Here is an 18143-nt window from a genome sequence, read left to right on the forward strand (position 1 = left end):
TGTAAACTTATAAGGATGAGGACATTGCAGATACAATCTTCTGCATGACACTAAGGTTGAAATAGAAGGAATGTGATCTTAGAAGTGGATTCAGGATACCATCATCATGTCTACTTGCAGAATTAGCAGTAAATCCATATCACGGCTATACCATTGTTGCTTTGTGTTTTTGTCTTAGTTCAATGCTATAATGCTAAATGGGTAATAATGTAATTTTTTCACAGGTGAAATTACTTGTAAGACAAATGTATTCTCTGAATGTTACATACTCAATCAACAGAGCTAACACCTCAAAACAGAGAGGAAGAAAAGAGAATGGATTGGAACTCCTCTCACCCCAGGAAGCAACCAGCCTATTTGGAGAAACACAGGCTGAGATGTTAGCAACTGAAGTAAAAAAGCAACGTAATGTTTGTATTGCTTGATCAACTTTGCAGGCCTAAAGCTGGTGTCTGAGCGTTTATTTAGAGAATAACAATATGCAATATAACAACTATGGGCACTACCTTCTGCCTTGTTTTTGAAATCCAATATTGTTCTGTTTCATTATGTTGTTTTATTGTTTTGCTTTATTGCATTTAAAATGAAAAGAAAATTTAAAATAGAATAGATTGGAACTGCATGGAGAGACTCCATAATGTTCATGAATGTTCTTTGAAGACCACCACTTCTGAATTCTAAATAAACACACCTATTTATAGCTAAGCCTAATTGTCTACAATTTGATTGACCTACATTCTTTACATTTAATAGTATTCATTCCTGAGTTTCTTATTGACTTGGAATTAAATATAAAATATTTTAAAGTGTCTTGTCAAAACTAAATCATATAATAGATATTTTATGAAAAATGACTCTGACCTGTGGTACTAGTAAATGTTTATTAACCATCTCTTAGCTGGAGGCTGGAACTGTCCTGATTCATCGCACTTGACAATTTATATGGGGTAGATGCCATCACAATGGCCGATTTCAAATTCTCAGTGGGGTGGCAGGGTTCTAGAAATTCCTGAAAGTTTACCATTTGACTCTTGTGAGGGAGGGTGAGCCAGCAGAAGCCCTACAGCTTTTTTCTTTTTCCTTTTTGCATGGATCATAAGAATGGTCCTCAAAACTGAAGACTTTCTCAAATTAGTTACCAGAAGTGGACATGGAAGCTCAGAAATTGTCAAATGAGCCTCTTATAAAAGGGAGTGAAACCTGGATAAGGGTGAGTGGAAATATTTCATGATATTTGCTCTATCAGAATCCTACACAAATATATTTAAAAAGTGTATTAAACTCAGTACATAGTTCCTTAAGACTTTTAGGTAAACATTAAACATGACTTTGAAATACATAGACTTTAGTATTATATCATATTGTTGTTGGAAGTACACATTATTAAATGACCACAATAAATTATATCCTGCCAGTGGTAAAGCCTCCTCCTTGTAAGACTTTTTAATTTATATTCTCCTGTTGTTTCCTCTAAGGAACCCTTTCCTCTCAAATCATTTCTTCTGTATCACTGCCAATTTATTTCACCAAAACAAATATCCTTATCAAAGCTCTTTGTCAGCTAGATTTTTTTATAATGTATAACTAAAATAATTTTATTTTTATCCTTCAACATCACTCTTTAAATGAGAAGAACATTATAGGGGATAATGCCTATCCTGTGCCACAGCTTGGAGAATTTTTTTTTGAAAAATTGCCTCTGAATAACCCAAACCCACCTGTAAGCATTAGTAATTTAGGGAAAAAAATTTAGTTGTTTAATCTAGCAGAATCAAAAGTTACAAGTAATAGCTACTTAACTTTACGCATTCCTTTCAAACACTCAAATTTGGGGACTCTATGCTGACTAAATTCATCATTTTTTACGATCTTTTATTTATTTTTTCAATTAGCTGACAATAAGGGAGGTACTTTCCCAGTAAGTACATTCTACCATAGTTCTTGGTTATGATTTTATTTTAATGGTGGAGTCAAAATCAGATAACCTTTCCTGAGTTTTCTCTTCCTTTCCTTCTTCTGTCTTTTTTCTTACTTTCTTCTTTTTCTTTTTTTAATGTTTTTTAACTTGCCAAGTCAACTCTCATTTTCCATTTCCGTTTGCTCTAGCGAAGCAGACACATGGTGGTGATAATCTAGAATAATGTCAAAAGGGAGAGGCAGTTTTACAAAAGACAGTTGGATCAGAGAAAACTCAAGAGCAGTGCTCAACTTCTCTGGGTCTTCAAAAGCTGCTCACATAAGTAAAGGAAGTCTGGTGCATTGGTTATTTAAATTTTATTTTGTAAGGCAATAAGAAATTGTCCCTTCTCAATGACTTTATAGTACTTGCAGAAGTGTTGCTGCTGAACACACCCTGAGTGAGAATTTGTCTTCCCACCTATGGAGAAATGATTATTCCAATTTTCCTAACCCTCTGCGTTGGCTATTTGTCGGAAACACTGATAATGCTCATTTGTAAGTAGGTGTTAAAATAGCACATTTGTGAAGAGGAAAAAGAAATATACATCTTACAGAGTTCAGCCAGAGCCACACTTCTGGGAAGCCACACTTCAGGGCTTCTGGGAAATTTCCATTTATTTATGTTTTAGTTCCTGTGCCTTTTAAAACTAAGCTTTGATTCTTCGGGGAAGTGTTTTTCAAATTATCCTTTTAAATAAACTAATGCACCTTTCTCTTCTGTAGCTACTTAGGTGTCAAACAAGCAACTAAGTTTCTATTTCCTGGTGGGTGTTGGAGAGAGATGTAACATAGCATCCATTTTTTGAAAAGAAGAGGAGCTTCTTTTACAAATGAGGACCACCCACCCCATGCCAAGACCTCTGAAGTGGCACAGGCTGCTTGAGGATGCTCTCATCCCTCACATGACAAGCTTGGTGCTTTGCACTTTGTTCAAGGGCTCATGATGACTTTCTTCCCTTGAATGGAGTATCTTCAATGCTTTGAACTGCCCATTTACCACATAAACAGATAAACAATCTATCCAGAAGATTGCTAACCTGACGGTTGCAGATTGTGCTGTGTGTATCATTTTGTTTTCCATTTGGTTTCCTGCCAGATTTCTTTGTGTAGTGTCTCTGCCTGGTCTGTAATGCCTTTTGAGTATAATCTTCTCTCTGGAGTGTCATTGATTTGCAATGTCAGTTGCTAACAGGGTCATTCTTTCTACCTGTACCTGGTGGAAGTTTAGAAAACTCAGACCAAAAAAAAAAAGCATAAATAGATTGTCTGCTTGTTCTCTGCCTTTGATTAAATGTTTTCCAGTTCCATACCTAGATTCCAAATCTTTAAGTAGATCAACAATAAAATGTATTGAAAAACCATAGAAAGTAACACGGAAAACAAAGTAAAACCAAAATTTCCTCTTTCCCAAAAATACTAATCATGTGAAATTTTGATTGCTTCTTTCCTAAGTAAGTACGTTGCTACTTAACATCATGTTTGTATGATTAGTGTGTTTATATTGCATCTCTCTATGCACCTTAATCTTCATATGGTGCTTCCTTCATTTAAAAGAATTTCACTGTTCCTATCCCTTAATGTTCTAACAGATTTGCTTCTGGGAGAGATTAATTGTTGCCCTAGAAACAATCAAAACATCAATTTCCCTGGAGCAACATCTCACTAATCTCAGCACTTAAATTACAATGTTTAGTTAGAGCTACTTCAGCGACTACTTTAAGGTTGATTAAATGACATTTAAAGGTCCCAGAGTAACCCAAGTAGAAAGCTCTGAAGGAGCAGATCGATCATGCTGCAACTTAGCTCTTCCTCTTCTGAGGAGACTGATTTTGTCATCGCCACACTTGCTGACAGTGATTTCAAAATCATAATTACAGTAGATCCACGCTTAACATCTCTTTACTCTTTATATACGTTTGCCTGCAATGCTCTAAATACAGCATCTGGTGTAGACAAGCATGCGTGTGAGCATGTGTATATGCTCCTGGCATGACAGACTGTATCTCATGTGTTCATGCTCTCTTTCAGACACCTTCTTTCCATTCATGGTTTACCAGTTCTCCAGGGAAAGCTCTGGGAATTTACTTTATGTCTCTGAAATGAACACAAAGAGAAAAGAGAATAGATTTGAGAGGCATCTCCAGGCTGATTTCACTGGGACCAGAAAGAGATTGAATTTTTGTATTCAATGTGGAGCAGGGGAAGATGAAATTTCAAGTTATACCTAAAAATTAATACATTCTCACAAAAGCCTTTGGAGGTGGGGAAACCAAAATAAAAATAAAAGCAGGTCAAATAACAATGCCAACAAGAGGAACAAAAGCCCAAATGAATGCAAATCTGTGAGTCTGCCAGAGATTTTGGAGGATAGAAGTAAAATTCACACAAATTGTCCAAAGAAATGCCATTCCATCAGTTTTGAAATGACTTTTCCACTAGCAGTTAGAATCAGACTGTCGAAAGGAACTCTTTGTTCCTAATTTCAGCTTACCCTGGTGGGATGTGCTAGTCATCTAGGAAGATGTGGGGAATTGTGGCAGTACCGTGCTCTCATCCTGGGTGAACAACAGGAACAGTGAGAGACCACTGTATTGCCTCGGGCCTGACAAATCTCAAGTCAGAAATCTGACTTCCAGCTTAGTTAGAAAAGCACTTCCACAGAAGCTTGCTTAAAAAACAGTTAATGCTTTGAAATTCATTTTGCCTATTTGCCATAATTCATGAATGTTTTTATTACACATGTGTCGGTAGAAATTTTAGCTGTCATAAATTAAAATCTAATTTGAATGTTTGCAAATAACTCAAAGAAAGGGTTTGTCTTGTATAACTGAGATCTACTCGGAAAACATACTTTATAGCATTCTGTGCTTCATTTTGCATCATTGGCAAGCATTTTGAAATGATTATGTCTTTAATTTTATTGCTGCTGTTCTTAGTGATAAAGAATTATGGGTCTTTTTTGGGCACATCTGTGCCCGTGTATAATGTGCTGCCATTATTTGCACTATCTGACCCCTCCCCTCTCTCATCTCTAATCTGTCTGTACTAACCCTGGAGTTAAACTTTCAAAACGATAATCCCGGTGTTCCCCTCTCTGCCCTGGGAAGTCTCACTCCTGCGATGTGGTGTAACTTTGGATTGATGACAGCTGCTGACTGCAGTCTGTTTTCCCTCGCGTGTTGCCTACCAAGATGTCTCAAATCCAGGGTTTTAAAGTGTATCATTTCATGCGACACAGCTGTATATTTTAATGGTAGTTGCCTACTTTAAAATAAAAGATTTCAGAAATAAATGAAGAGTAGAAAACACTGAGCTTCTCATTACCTCGGACAGGACAATGGAGGAATGTGTGTGTGTGGGGTCCTCTCATCAGTCCCTGTCCTCACGCTGCATCTGCACAGATGGGGTCACTGTCAGAGGGAGCGGCCTGCTGAGGCCACACAGCTCGCAAAGGCCCGGCCAGTATCGGAGACCTCATCTCTGGGCTCCCAGACCTTTTGTTCTGCAGTTCAAGGAGACTGCATTTAGAAAAGATTAAAATGCTGAAAACTCTCCACATCTGTATTTTAAACAAAGTCAGTTTCTAACATGAATTACATCCACCATTGCCAGTGTTTATCTGAAAAGTCCTGGGACTTAGCAAACTGAGATTTCTCCTTTTTTTCTTCCTTCTCCTCCTCCTCCTCTTCCTCCTCCTCCTCCTCCTCCACCCTTCTCTTTCTACTTCTCCTCCTCCTTCTCCTTCTTCTCCTTCTTTTTGAGACAGAGTTGGGCTGTGTATTTCAGGCTAGGATTAAACTCACTGTGTAGCCCAGGCTGGCCTTAAACTCGAGGCAATCCTCCTGCCCCAGCCTCCCTATGCAGAGATTACAGGCCAGCACCACCTCACCCTTCTTGAACTGCACTGGAAATAAGGAAAGGGCCATTTAGACCCCTGCTCTGAGTACACCGCACACTCTGTGACTACTGGGTGCACAACTGCTTGTGTCTTTCTCTGGAACACTGTCTTCCTGTCCTCTTTTTTTTATTGCAAAGTTGTTGTAGATTTTGGAGACAGCTAACATATTTCTTAGTTTGCAGCAATGTTATTTAGAGTTCGCTGCTAAATATCACAAAGGTAAAAATACTCACTAATAGTCTGTTCCCTGTTTCGTTATTATAAATTATTTTAAAAGTAACTTTAAGATTATGTTTCAAAGGAATATTTCAACTTTGAGAATGCCTGACATTTATCATCTTAATGCCTGGAAAGGCACACTTGACTCAAAAAGAATTCTGCTCTTTATTAATAGAAAGAGCTTTAGGCTAAATTTAGGTACCTGCTTGAGCTCCCTTGTGGACAGAATACTAGTAATATGTATTTTGAGTGTTTACTAGCTGCTGGTCTCTGGAATAAGTGTCCTTAATGTATTATTATGCGTGAAGATCTATGAGAAAGTTATTATTTATTTTGTCTTACAGGTGAAGAAATTGAGGCCAAGGAGTTACGACTCCAGAGGTGATAAAGAGCAGAATGGTGACTGAAACCCAAGCAGTCTCAATTCAGATCAAGCTCCAGACTAGAATGTGAAGTCCTCCAGGAAGGAGACTGCTTCCCAGGCTAAGTATTACTTGGAAGTATTTTTAGGATGGAGTCACAGCCAGGTTGAGATGCAGTCATTGTTTTAATCGAGTGCATTGGCTCCAGGCACAGATTGCTGGGGCTGGTGTTCCTGCTCTGCTCATTGTGGCTCTCTAAGCTGCAGCTTCCTTGTCTGCATAGTAGGAAGCTCATGACTACATAGGTCTGCCATTTTGCTGTGAGGATGGGACGAGGTCATCCTTGTACAGTACTTTACACAAAGCTAGACACATAGTGTACACTTGAAAAAGCTTAGTTATACATACATTAGCTTGGAAATAAAGACAGAAATGGTTTCCTGTCTCTCAGAACCCCACTCTATGCCTGGAGGAAAGGATCTGACAGCAGTCTGGGGAGTAGGGTTAAAGAAATGTCTTAGTAGAATCTCCGAATGCATGAGGTTTTGGGGGGACATTCTAACTAAACCACAATGAGGTGGTTTGTTTCTGCTTTTGAAAGTACAGCCTTTCATTGAGTTTTACTTGCAAGAAAATAAAAGCAGCTGGCCAACATGTACTAATATGTGATAAGACAATAGAAATAAACAGAAGATGGTACTTACCCTTAGTGTGGTCCTAGCCCTTAAGAAACTGATGAAGAAACATACCAGCCAGTTAGTCCAGGAGCGGAGGCATGCATGGTCATGGCAAGATGAGCTTCTGGGATGAGATACGGGGTTGTGGGTGCCGAGATGCTGACATTTCAGGGTAGCATCCTTCAGATGGTGGTTGTGGAGAGCAGCTGGGGGAAGGTCTATTGTGAATCCAAGAAGCAATTCTTTACATCTAGGCTACCTCTGGCTAAGTTTCTGGGATAGGAGTTATAGTAGAAGCAAAACAAGAATTTTTCTTAACCCACATGGAATCTGTTGACTGAGGAATAGAATGAGATGATTCAATGAGATGTGAATGGCATAGAAATTTAGGGTGAACAGTATTAAAGTGTATGATTTAGGCAGGGCTTAAAGTCAGATGTAACAAAAATACCCACTAAATATCTAAAGGACGTATCCTTATCCCCTCTCCCATGCTGGTCTTTCTCCCCCTGCACATGCGCACACTGCCGAGACCCCCTAACCGGAATGTCTCTCCTCTCTTTGATTTCCTCATCACTACACTAATCCACACAGAGTCCTGAAGTTTCAGCTTCAGGATCTCCTTCTTCTCTTTCAGGATGTTATCTCTGACTCGGAGGTTGTGTTAGGCCCCTTCTTGTATGTCCTAATACCTTCTGTTTACTCCTAGGAAATACGAGATGTGATTCAAAATTCAATGTTAATGTGTGTTTATAATTTTTAAAAAGTATACTAAAAGATACATTACTATGAATCTTCATCAAAATACGCCCCCTCATTTGGAACACAGTTATCCTCTCTTTCTCGACACTTTGTGAGGCAATTATTGAAGATCTCCATGAGTATCTTTAGTTGTGCTGTCAGGACTAACTCAAGGTCTTGAACTGATTCCAAACATTTATCTTTCATGGTCATTTAACATTAGAGAAGAGTCAGAGGTCACATGTTGCCATATCTAGTGAATAAAGTACATGAGTATCCATTATTATACTTTTTCGAGCCTGCCTTTCCATTGGATAGCAATTGGTGGCAACATTCTCTGTTATTTTTCATCACACCTAGTAAAAACACCCATGAAAAAGGTCTTCTAAAATGACTTCAGAGAATAGTAAGAATCACAGTGTGCTCAGAGGGAGGGGAGGTATTTTAAGGTGGATTATTGCAGTGTGTTTATTTTTTTTTACTATAATAGTTTTAAATTTTAAATACGCAGTCTGTTTTTTAAAAACAAATGCCCACAAATGTAGCAACTTGAAGCAACAACATGTATTTTCTCAGTTTCAGGAGGTTAGGAATCTAGGTAGATTTAATTATGTCCTGTACTCAGGATCTTACACACTTGCAGCTATGGCGGACATGAATTCCTATATAAGCCAGTCCCCATATGCCTTCTGGGAAGAGACTGCCTCTTCAAGTTAGAACAAGTCAGTCAGCTTCCATCTCACTTAACCCTGTGCTTTCAACTTTGACTGTTCCCTGAGAGGAAGATGGAATCAGCCTGAGACAGAAAAACCAGGATCCTGAAGTTCTGAAAATTCTCCTCCCAGAAGTACGAGCCAAGACTCACCTCCAGGTCTGACCATCAGCCATGCTGCTACATCATGATCCCCATTGCTGGCAGATGTCACAGGAAGCACAAACAGGAATTCAGTCACACGTCAGCCTCTTCATCATCTTGGGCAAGATCTCTGTGCCATCAATAATGTGGTCATCAGCTTGCAGTCTATAAACAGTTTGCAGTTTTGAAGCCTCTAGATGTATAGTCAAATATTTAGTAGAGTCTCTTGTGGCATGGGTGACCATGATGGAGCTGTTTGGGTTCCCAACCCATACACCCTTTTGGACTGCTATCTACAGATGTCACCTGGTTTACATGTTTAGATTTAAACAATGCCTTCCTCTGGTTAAGAACTGTTCCCAGAAGCCCCTGTAACTAAGAAAATCCTACAAGATGCATCTCTTTTGGACTCAATTGCCACAAGGGAGTAAGAGCTCTCCCACTCTTCTTGAGGAAGCCCTAGCGACAAGCTAGGCCAAGTTCCCATCACCTTCTCCAGGAATAGACTGTTGTTCTGTCCCTTTCAGCTCCATCATGGTCACCCAAGCAAACAATACCCATGCCACAAGAGACTCTACTAAATATTTGACTATACATCTAGAGGCTTCAAAACTGCAAACTGTTATAGACTGCCAAGCTTCTGAAATATATTTTTCCTCCCTATAAAGCCAGTTCAGGATCTCCAAGCTGTCAAATGTCTCTGCAGCTGCCCTCCATATACATTGTCTCAGTCTTTGCCACCAACAACCTGCTGGTATACCTTCCTAGACCGAAAAAACACCTTCTGCCTGTGATTGGCTCCTGTCAAGCAGTCAGGAGTGGAAAGACTCCAGGTCTGGGCATCAACTACCCAGAATCAACATCCTACAAGTTCATAAACTTGTTTCTTCTTTTAAAAAGAACTTCTGATTAATAACACCCAAGCTGCCAAGCTGCCTGCTGGAAAGGCACAGTAGATCTGCTGTGACATCTGGCAGAAACTGGATATAGGAAAAATTTCGCAAATTTCTCAGAGCATTTGGCTTCTATAGAATCTGGATTGGTAGTTCCCAGCAGCCTACCTGTACAAATACTTGGATCTGATTACTAAAGGATGCCTCTACCCTTTGCATCCGTGCTCTAACAGTCACTGTCTTTCTGGTTGAGAAAGCTGAAAAGCTCACCTTAGACCCAGACCTAACTGTCCAGGTGCCACATGCCGTCTAGATATGCTGTCCTCACCTTGGACAAAGCTAGTTTGGCCAAGTCTCTCCTGCTACTGCTTCCTGCTGCTGTTTGGAAAGCTGCCACAAATGCAAAATAATTGATCCAGATGTCTAAGCCATCTCCAGGGATCCAGCTGACTGAAACACTAACCCCAGCTAGGAAAGCTTTATCCAGTACTACAAGAACATCAGAACCAGACCTGCCTCCACTGTTTGTTCTGCAAGCTCAAACCACAGCACTAATAACCTGCACCTCCTGCTTAGGCTTCAGCATCCATGTGACTGGCCCTGACCTCATGTAATTTAGTAGATTACCTGCATTTAAAGAAATATAGATAGATTACACAAAAATAAAACATAATTCTTAAGAAACAGCTTGTTTCAACTAGACCTATAGACATTCCTACACGCACATATAACCCAGGTGCATGTTAACTACCTGTACAAGTTTCAGAAATCCAGCCATATATCTGCTGAATATCTGCTGGGTAGTTCCACTGGAGCTCACTCTAAAGAGAACATACACTTGAAACCCTGCTCTGGACACTCTGGACCAGTCTATGCACAGCTGAAATTTGAGGGCATCAATTACAGGATTGCTCCATACCTCAATGCATTATTCCTCTTGATTTTTGTGTCTTTTCAGGCTGCTTACCCCAGCCCTTGCTTTGCTTTAGTTCTTTGGATGATTGCCCTGAGAGAATAAAAAAAAAGCATCAAGGCCCTTTCAAATGATAAAGATGTGCAAGACACACTGGACACTCTTCTACATCAGATGGACTCCTTCACTCCCTTGTCAGAGTGCACTTAGTGAGGAATGCTATAACAAGGAAAACAAACCACAAGCTTCTGGTGAGAATTTTCAGTCTTGGGGACCTTGGCTAGGGCCCATCCTAGAACCACGGACAATCCCAATATTATTGCTTCTAATTGGGTCTTGCCTCAGAAGATCACACATAACATGCCCAGCAGGGATTTGGGTAAAATTAGAGAGTGGGAAAAGGTAGGAGAAGATGCCTCTGCTGTCAGTACGCTTCAGTTTGCTATTTGCCCAGGTGATAGCTCCAGTTCCAGTCCCTCTTACTTCTGTTTCTTAGAAATGGCTGGTCACCATGATGCATATGGGTCACTATGGTGCATGCTGTAAGAACCAATCCCCAACTGAGGGCGCAGATACCCAAGGAAGAAAGACTTTCAATACTGTTTGTGTTTGGTGGAAACACAGGAGAAAACACATTGTTGAATAGCAATAAAAAAGCAAATTTTGAACTAGTGTAGAATCTATAGATCTGTTAGTGAGGATAATGACACGGTTGTGGTGATGGGGAAACTGAATGTGTCATTTTAGGGTTGTGAGTTACATGACATTCAATGAGCAATTTTGGTCAATTGTACTGTGCATAATGTTGAATAGATAAGAATGGCCAGTTCCCAGTAATTGTGCTACAGTGGGAAAGGCTAGGATATTCATTGTGTAAAAACCACTTATGCCTCTAGTAAATACTGTTGGAGAATGTGTCAGGGAAGAACAAGCAAATATAGGAAGTTGAAAGGAAGGAATTGGGTTATTTTGATGATGAGAAAACTGAGAAGCCCAAGAGGGACTGCTAGGCTGGACAGAGATTAATAACCTCAGCAGACCACTATAATCTAGGGGTGCAAAGGAAGAGAAACATTGCATAAAAAGTTTAGTGGTCAGGGTCATGGGCAGATTCTGGAACTAAAGTGGTATGGATCAGGATCTGGGATGGTGTGGGCAAGAGAGCTGTCTGGAGAGGCTGAATGACTGAGGAAGAGGAGGAATTCCGTGACTTCTGCCCTCCTAACAAATAAAGTTGGAGGGAGTTGAGGAAGGATCAGTGCAGGGGAAAAGCAGGCCATGGTGGAACAGAAAGTGAGAAATGACCTTGAGGGCAACTAGCTCAGGACAGCACAGAGACCTAAAGATGAGTGACACGCACCTGCCCTTTATTGATTACCATCGAGAAGAGAAAAGGAAGCAATGCTCACAGTTAACTGTAACATGGGAAGGTCCAGCACTTTCTAGAACAGGCACTGGCTTTGACATGGCCTGGTGGGCTGCATGGTATGACAATTAGAGGACAACGAAATAAAAACAAAGTTTTTAGATATGCAAATTAACTAAATTGGATGTTCACTGGGTTTGTATTTCACACTATAACTATCAGTAGTAAATTTTATAAGAATCTTTGGAATGTATATGTAGTCTAAGGGAAATGATTTAAAGAAAGACATGAAACTCTGAAGCTATGAAATAGAAAGATATAATTGATGTATAGTAAAATACCCATAAAATCATAAAGCTGGAATATTCACAATCAATTGGAGAATATCTTCACAACACAATACAAAAGAACTTATAACTCCTTACAAAGTAAGGAAAAGACAATCAAATAGAAGAGTAAGCAAACATTGATAGTTAATAAAGCGAAGTAAGAGAATAAATTCCATTTCTGCACAAAAAAGCATTTAAAAAAGAAGAAAAAACGCTTCCATTAATAAAAACAGGGAGGAAATGAAAGGCAGCACCAGTCTGGCTTGCACCCTTAGTGACTGGCAGCAGGAGCAGAGAGGTTGGCGTGGAGCACCAGCTAATGGGAGAGAGAAGCAAAGGAAAAGAAGTCAATGGTAAAAGTCTGGACAACACACACAGCTCATGCCTGGTCTCATCTATGGAAAATTGTGTAAACACACGGCTCTACACCTATGTGGGTGAACTACTTCGGGGTCTCCACTCTGTGTGAGCCCCATCAGTGGTCAGGACTCCCGCCACAGTCTTTTTTCTGATGTCTCTCACACACTCACCTTTATACAGTCCTGTTCCATGCAGTAGCCAGAGTGGTTCTTTAAAAATTCAACTTAGACACTAGCCCTCTTCTGTGAGTCGGCGCCATTCACAGACTGCAGGGGAGAACAAGAAGTCAACCAGAAGCAAAGAGCTTCTGTGAGTTGGTGCAATGCATGAGCTTACTAGGAGAGAGCCAGATACCAGCCCCTTCTGACGCATGGGCAGGGAGACAAAAAGAGCCAAAATTCCTCCTCCCCTCACCCTGTAAGCAGCTGGCTGATCCAGAGAAACACAGGCTATGACGATGGCTAGTGAGATAGAATACAACTTAATGCTTGTAGTGTTTAGTGTTTCACTGGCTTTGCAGGCCTAAAGCCAGTGTCCAATCATCTGTTTGGAGGATAACAACACACAGTGTAGCATATAAGGGTGATCTACTTCTGAGGGTGGTGGCCATTGCTGATTCCCTATTGTTTTGTTTCAAAATCCCATATTATTCTCATTGTTTTGTTTGGTTGGATCTTTTATCTTGTTGGATTTTGTTGTATCTGATGGCATGGACAGCTATTTAGAAGATGGCAAGATACATTATGGTAGCTACTTTAGATTTAGTATTATCTTATTTTGAAGTCCTGTATGGCATTCATTTTTTGTTTTCATTGGTTCTGTTTGTTTTGTTTGAATTTACTATGTCTGAAGATATGGGCAGCTATTTTTGAAGACACCAAGAGGTATTACGTAACCACGGTTGATTTCCTACTATCTTATTTTGAAATCCTATGTCATTTACATTGTCTTGTTTTGATTAGCTTTATTCTGATTTAGTTTGCTTGGTTTTATTCTCTCTAAAATAAAATTTTTAAAAAAGAGAGAGAAAATTCAAGCCACATCAGCATCCTCCTCTGACTGACACTGTCCTGAGGTTTCCGTCTCACACAGGGCAAGATCTGGCCCTGTAAATCCTTCACTGCACAGCACACTCACTTTCTCTGTGTCCAGCCACACAGCTCCCCGCCCCCCCAGCCACTGTTCCTAAACCATCGTGCACCTGCTGTCCATTTTTCCCAGCAGCCTCATCTCCCTGCCCTTACTTCTATGCCTCTGCTTGATCTCCTCCCATCAGAGAAATTTCCTTGATGAACCCATCTGAAATAACATCTCCACTCTGGAGCACTTACATATTCTTTGTGGTTTTTTTCCCCACAGCGTACACTAAAATTACCTGAGGAATGTCTAGATATGAGCAGAAACACCTTGAGAAATAGAATGCCCACGGCCTGCAGTAGCTACTCAAATATTATTTGCTGAACAAAGGAATGAATGAATTAATGAAAGATCAGAGTGTGTGTGTCAGGATAGTTAGTAACATAGTGACAGATAGGTAGTTTTACTTTCTGTTTTATAATTTTCTCTATTGCCTCAAGAAGTAACAGATTTTTAATACAATTTTTTCTCCTTGAGAAATTAGAGGATTTGGCTTGTGTTTATATGACTTTCTGATAAGTCTATAGGAAGGAGTCTAAGAGAAAGAATGTATTTATCTGCTCTTCCCCTTCATCCAAAAATGCCGTGTTATTTATAATCTGTGAAGTTCTCATTTTGAAGAGACCTTCAAAGTGGTTACTTAGCTATTTAAATGTGTATTTTCTAGAAATAGGAAGAAAATAGTATACCTAAGAAACTAGCTTCAAATACATGTGCCCTACATCTTACTGTTTCATATAATGGAGACAAATGTTTGTTGTCTATGTCAAAAACAAATGACTAGTGTTTCCTGAGATACTTAGGGAAAAATAGAATGCTGTTTCTGTTCCTATGGAGATGATTAATAAAGCAAGATGTACTAATGGATGAACGGAAGAATTGATAGATACAGAACAAATAACATAGCGTACTAAAATGTTAATTCCGGAATCTAGGTGCTGACTATAAGTCTTCAATATAAGTGCCTTTCAGTTTAAAAATATTTGGGAAAAATTATAATAAAAATTTTGCAAAAGTAAATATATCAGATCTCAAATAGCGTAATCCTGACAAGCACTTATTTCTGTTTGGTGAACAAGGAAGTTAGATATTCTGGTGAGGGCTGGGAGCATAGCTCAGAGGTAAAGCATGTATTTAGCAATCTGTGTTCAAACCCCAGCACCATAAGAAAACAAATGAAAGCATTAACAGTGTTCTTAGATATAGTAAATATTTTATCCCATTTATTGTCTTGTGGAGGATTTGTAGTTGCATAAACCACATTACTTGATTGGAAAAAATCCATTTGGATCATCTGGTAGTATAGGTTTATCAAATATCTTTTGTACTTTACATACTTACATAAGAAGCAATGACAGCCTGGTATTTTCCATTAATTAGGGCTTTCAAAAGCTTTCTAAAAAATATGCTTCTACACATGAAAAGCCATTGAAAGCTGTTGAGCTGAATGAACCACAATTAACACTGTTAATCATAGCTTTTCCGGGAGAAGAATTTAATGACTGGGCAAAACCAAAAGAAAATGTCTAAATAAAGTGTTATCGTGCATATTGCTTCATTGTTTTCTTTGTTTCCCATATGATAAACAGGCAAAAAAAAAAAAACTATTCTCAATAATAAATACTGTTACTTCTGAAAGCAAAATTCTAAAAATATATTCATTCATCACAATGCACCACACAATTTATTATACACAACTTACAGAGAGACAACAGCAGAATCCCAAACCATGGCTTCTTTCTCTCATTCTTTTTTCTCTCTTTCTGTTTCCTCTCTCCTTCTGTCCCCATCTTCTTATTCTATCACTTTTTCTCTTTCTCACCTCTCCTACCACATTTGCTCCCCCCTCCAACATGCTCCTTCCTGACACTAATAAGATGGTAGCCAGGGTTTACTATGCTCTAGGGCAAAGATAAGCACTTTGTAAGTTACAACCCATTGACTTTGCAGGACAGTCCAAAGCGAGGGGTAATGCACATGTTTGGAAAAGCAAAAGCAAGGTGCCAAGCTGCAATTTAGACTTACTCAGGGTGTGAGAGGAAAGCTGCTGGTCCAAGAATCCAAGATCTGAGCTCTCACTGTGCTGTCTTCAGCTGTAAGCCTCTGATCAGCCATCCCCACCTCTTCTAGCCTCAGGCCTTCTGCTACAACTAGCATTGCCTATGTTTTGTGTTAAGTGCTACTAGGAAGCAACTATTTGTAATGGAACTGAAGTGTTTCCCTGGGTAGCTTAAAGTGCCATTGTCTCTCTCTCTCTTTGGATTCATAAGTTTCTATTCAGTAACTCCTGATGAATTCCACATAAAGTATCATCTTTAGAGATTATACAAGTATGTAATGCACACATATATGATTAACTGTGTGCTGCCTCTGCTGCAGAGAGAGCCTAGAGCCATGAGTCAGTGGGTCAGCTGGTCTCCCAGGACATCCTGAACTTCTAATGGGTCAGGCCATTCATTAAGGACAGATAATCAAATCCCTCAAAATGTTAATGTCCTATAGGACATCGTTTTGGAAATGCAATCTTAATATTTAGAAATTTGATTTTAAATTATTCCAGGCATATGTCTAAACATATATACAAAGATTACATAAATTCATAACATAATGTAGAGTGTGTTTTTTTCTACAATTGAATTTTAAACATATTATCTTCCCATTATCCAATTAATTCTACATGGATTTTTGTATTCTTTTACCTGTTCTACTAAGGGAATCCACACTAACAACTACTCAGTAATTATACATACTCATTTAATTTAAGAAAACCAGCCCATTTACATGTTTATTTACATATACATATACAAGATAGTTGTCATTGACTTACAAAAATAGAATCAGAATCATTGTGTATGTACCTGTTCTCACATATTGCCTACTAAAAATACTACCCCCAGCTAATCTATCTTTCTGAAATAGAAGAAAAATAAAGACTTTTCAAAATGAGCAAAATCTAAGAGAATTCATCAGCACTAGACTACCTTTACCATAAATGTTTAAGGAATTCTACTACACAGACAAAAGGCTGACAACTGTCATCACAAGACTTACTGAAGCATAAAAGTCATTAGAATAGCTGATAATAATCAAAGTAAAGGTAAACTGGAGGCATTACAACTGGCAGGACAGGATCATTTTGAGGAATTATGTACAACTAACTACATGGCAACACATTGGAAGGCTTGATGAGAGATAAATTTTGGATACATAGAACCTGCCAAGGTTGAAGCATGAGGGCATAGAAAACCTACACAAACCACTCATAAGTAACGAGATTGAATCAGTAATTAAAGACTTATGAACAACAACAACAATAAGAGACTCAAGGCTAAATGGCTTCCTGAAAAATTTTACTAAAAATTTTTTAAAAAGATGGAACAGCAACTCTTCTCAAAGTATTCAGAAATTGAGAGGGAACCCTTCCAATTAGAACAACTTTACTCTTATCAAACCAGAAAAAGACAGACTACTAATATCAACAAGAGTGAACCTCAGACCAATATACTCAATGAATTCTTTGTAATACAACAAAATATTAGCAAATGAGATCCAAAAACGTATAAAGAATACTATCCCAGCAATGCCAGGATGTTTTAACAAATGTTAAATCAATGTAAATCAATAAATATAATGAATCAATCAATAGAATGAAGGACAAAAACCATATGATCATCTCAATAGTCACCAAAAAAGAACGCTCAACGAAATTCAACATCTTGAAGAAAAAGCCTAAAAAATCAGGGAGAGAAAGAATATACCTCAATTCAGTAAATTCTATAAATATTAAACCAAAGTCACTATGATGACAAATGGGGAAAACTGAAATAATTTTCTCTGAGATCAGAGACAACATAAGATATAAAAGAGCTCAACAGTGGAAAAGATCTGATCTAAAAAAACGGGCAAATAATCTGAATAACCATTTCTTCAAGGTATCCGTTCAAGAGAAAAAATGCTCAGCTTTGCTTATCATCAAGGAAATGCAAATAAAAACCAAAGTGAAGTATCTCACTCTAGCTAGAGGGTTAAAATCAGAAGACAAAAAATACAGTGAATGCTAGTGAGCATTCTTATGCACCATTAATGAGAATGTAAATTAGTACAGACATTATGGTAAACAATACGGAAGTTTCTCAAATATTAAACACAGAACTACCAGATGAGCCAGCTGTTTTACTATAGGGCATATAACCAAAGGGTAACATCAGTATGTTAGAGAGACAGCTCATTGTTTTCACTGTAGCATTATTCATAGTGCCCTCCATGGAATCCATTGAATTATCCTTTTTTGGGTGAATGCATTAAAAATGTATATATACAGAATAGAGTATTATTCAGTCATAAATAAGAATGAAATTCTGTCATGTGGTAGCATGGATAGAACCAGAGGACATTATATTAAGTGATATATGATACTCATTCAAAGACAGCCA

The 18143-nt window shown here is 38.6% G+C and overlaps 1 long non-coding RNA gene across 1 annotated transcript in view; it reads left to right on the forward strand.

The window, feature by feature from the left end:
- LOC106029190 (uncharacterized) overlaps positions 1-785 on the forward strand; it is a 33180-nt gene extending 32395 nt beyond the window's left edge. The window contains exon 3 of the long non-coding RNA XR_001202859.2: positions 225-785. This is a non-coding gene — a long non-coding RNA (uncharacterized LOC106029190). The remainder of the gene's footprint in view (positions 1-224) is intronic.
- Positions 786-18143: the final 17358 nt, after the last annotated feature.

This window comes from Cavia porcellus, unplaced genomic scaffold (genome assembly GCF_034190915.1).
Source record: "Cavia porcellus strain 051 isolate PalLab524CR breed Dunkin Hartley unplaced genomic scaffold, mCavPor4.1 scaffold_14, whole genome shotgun sequence".
Taxonomy (NCBI): Eukaryota; Metazoa; Chordata; class Mammalia; order Rodentia; family Caviidae; genus Cavia; species Cavia porcellus.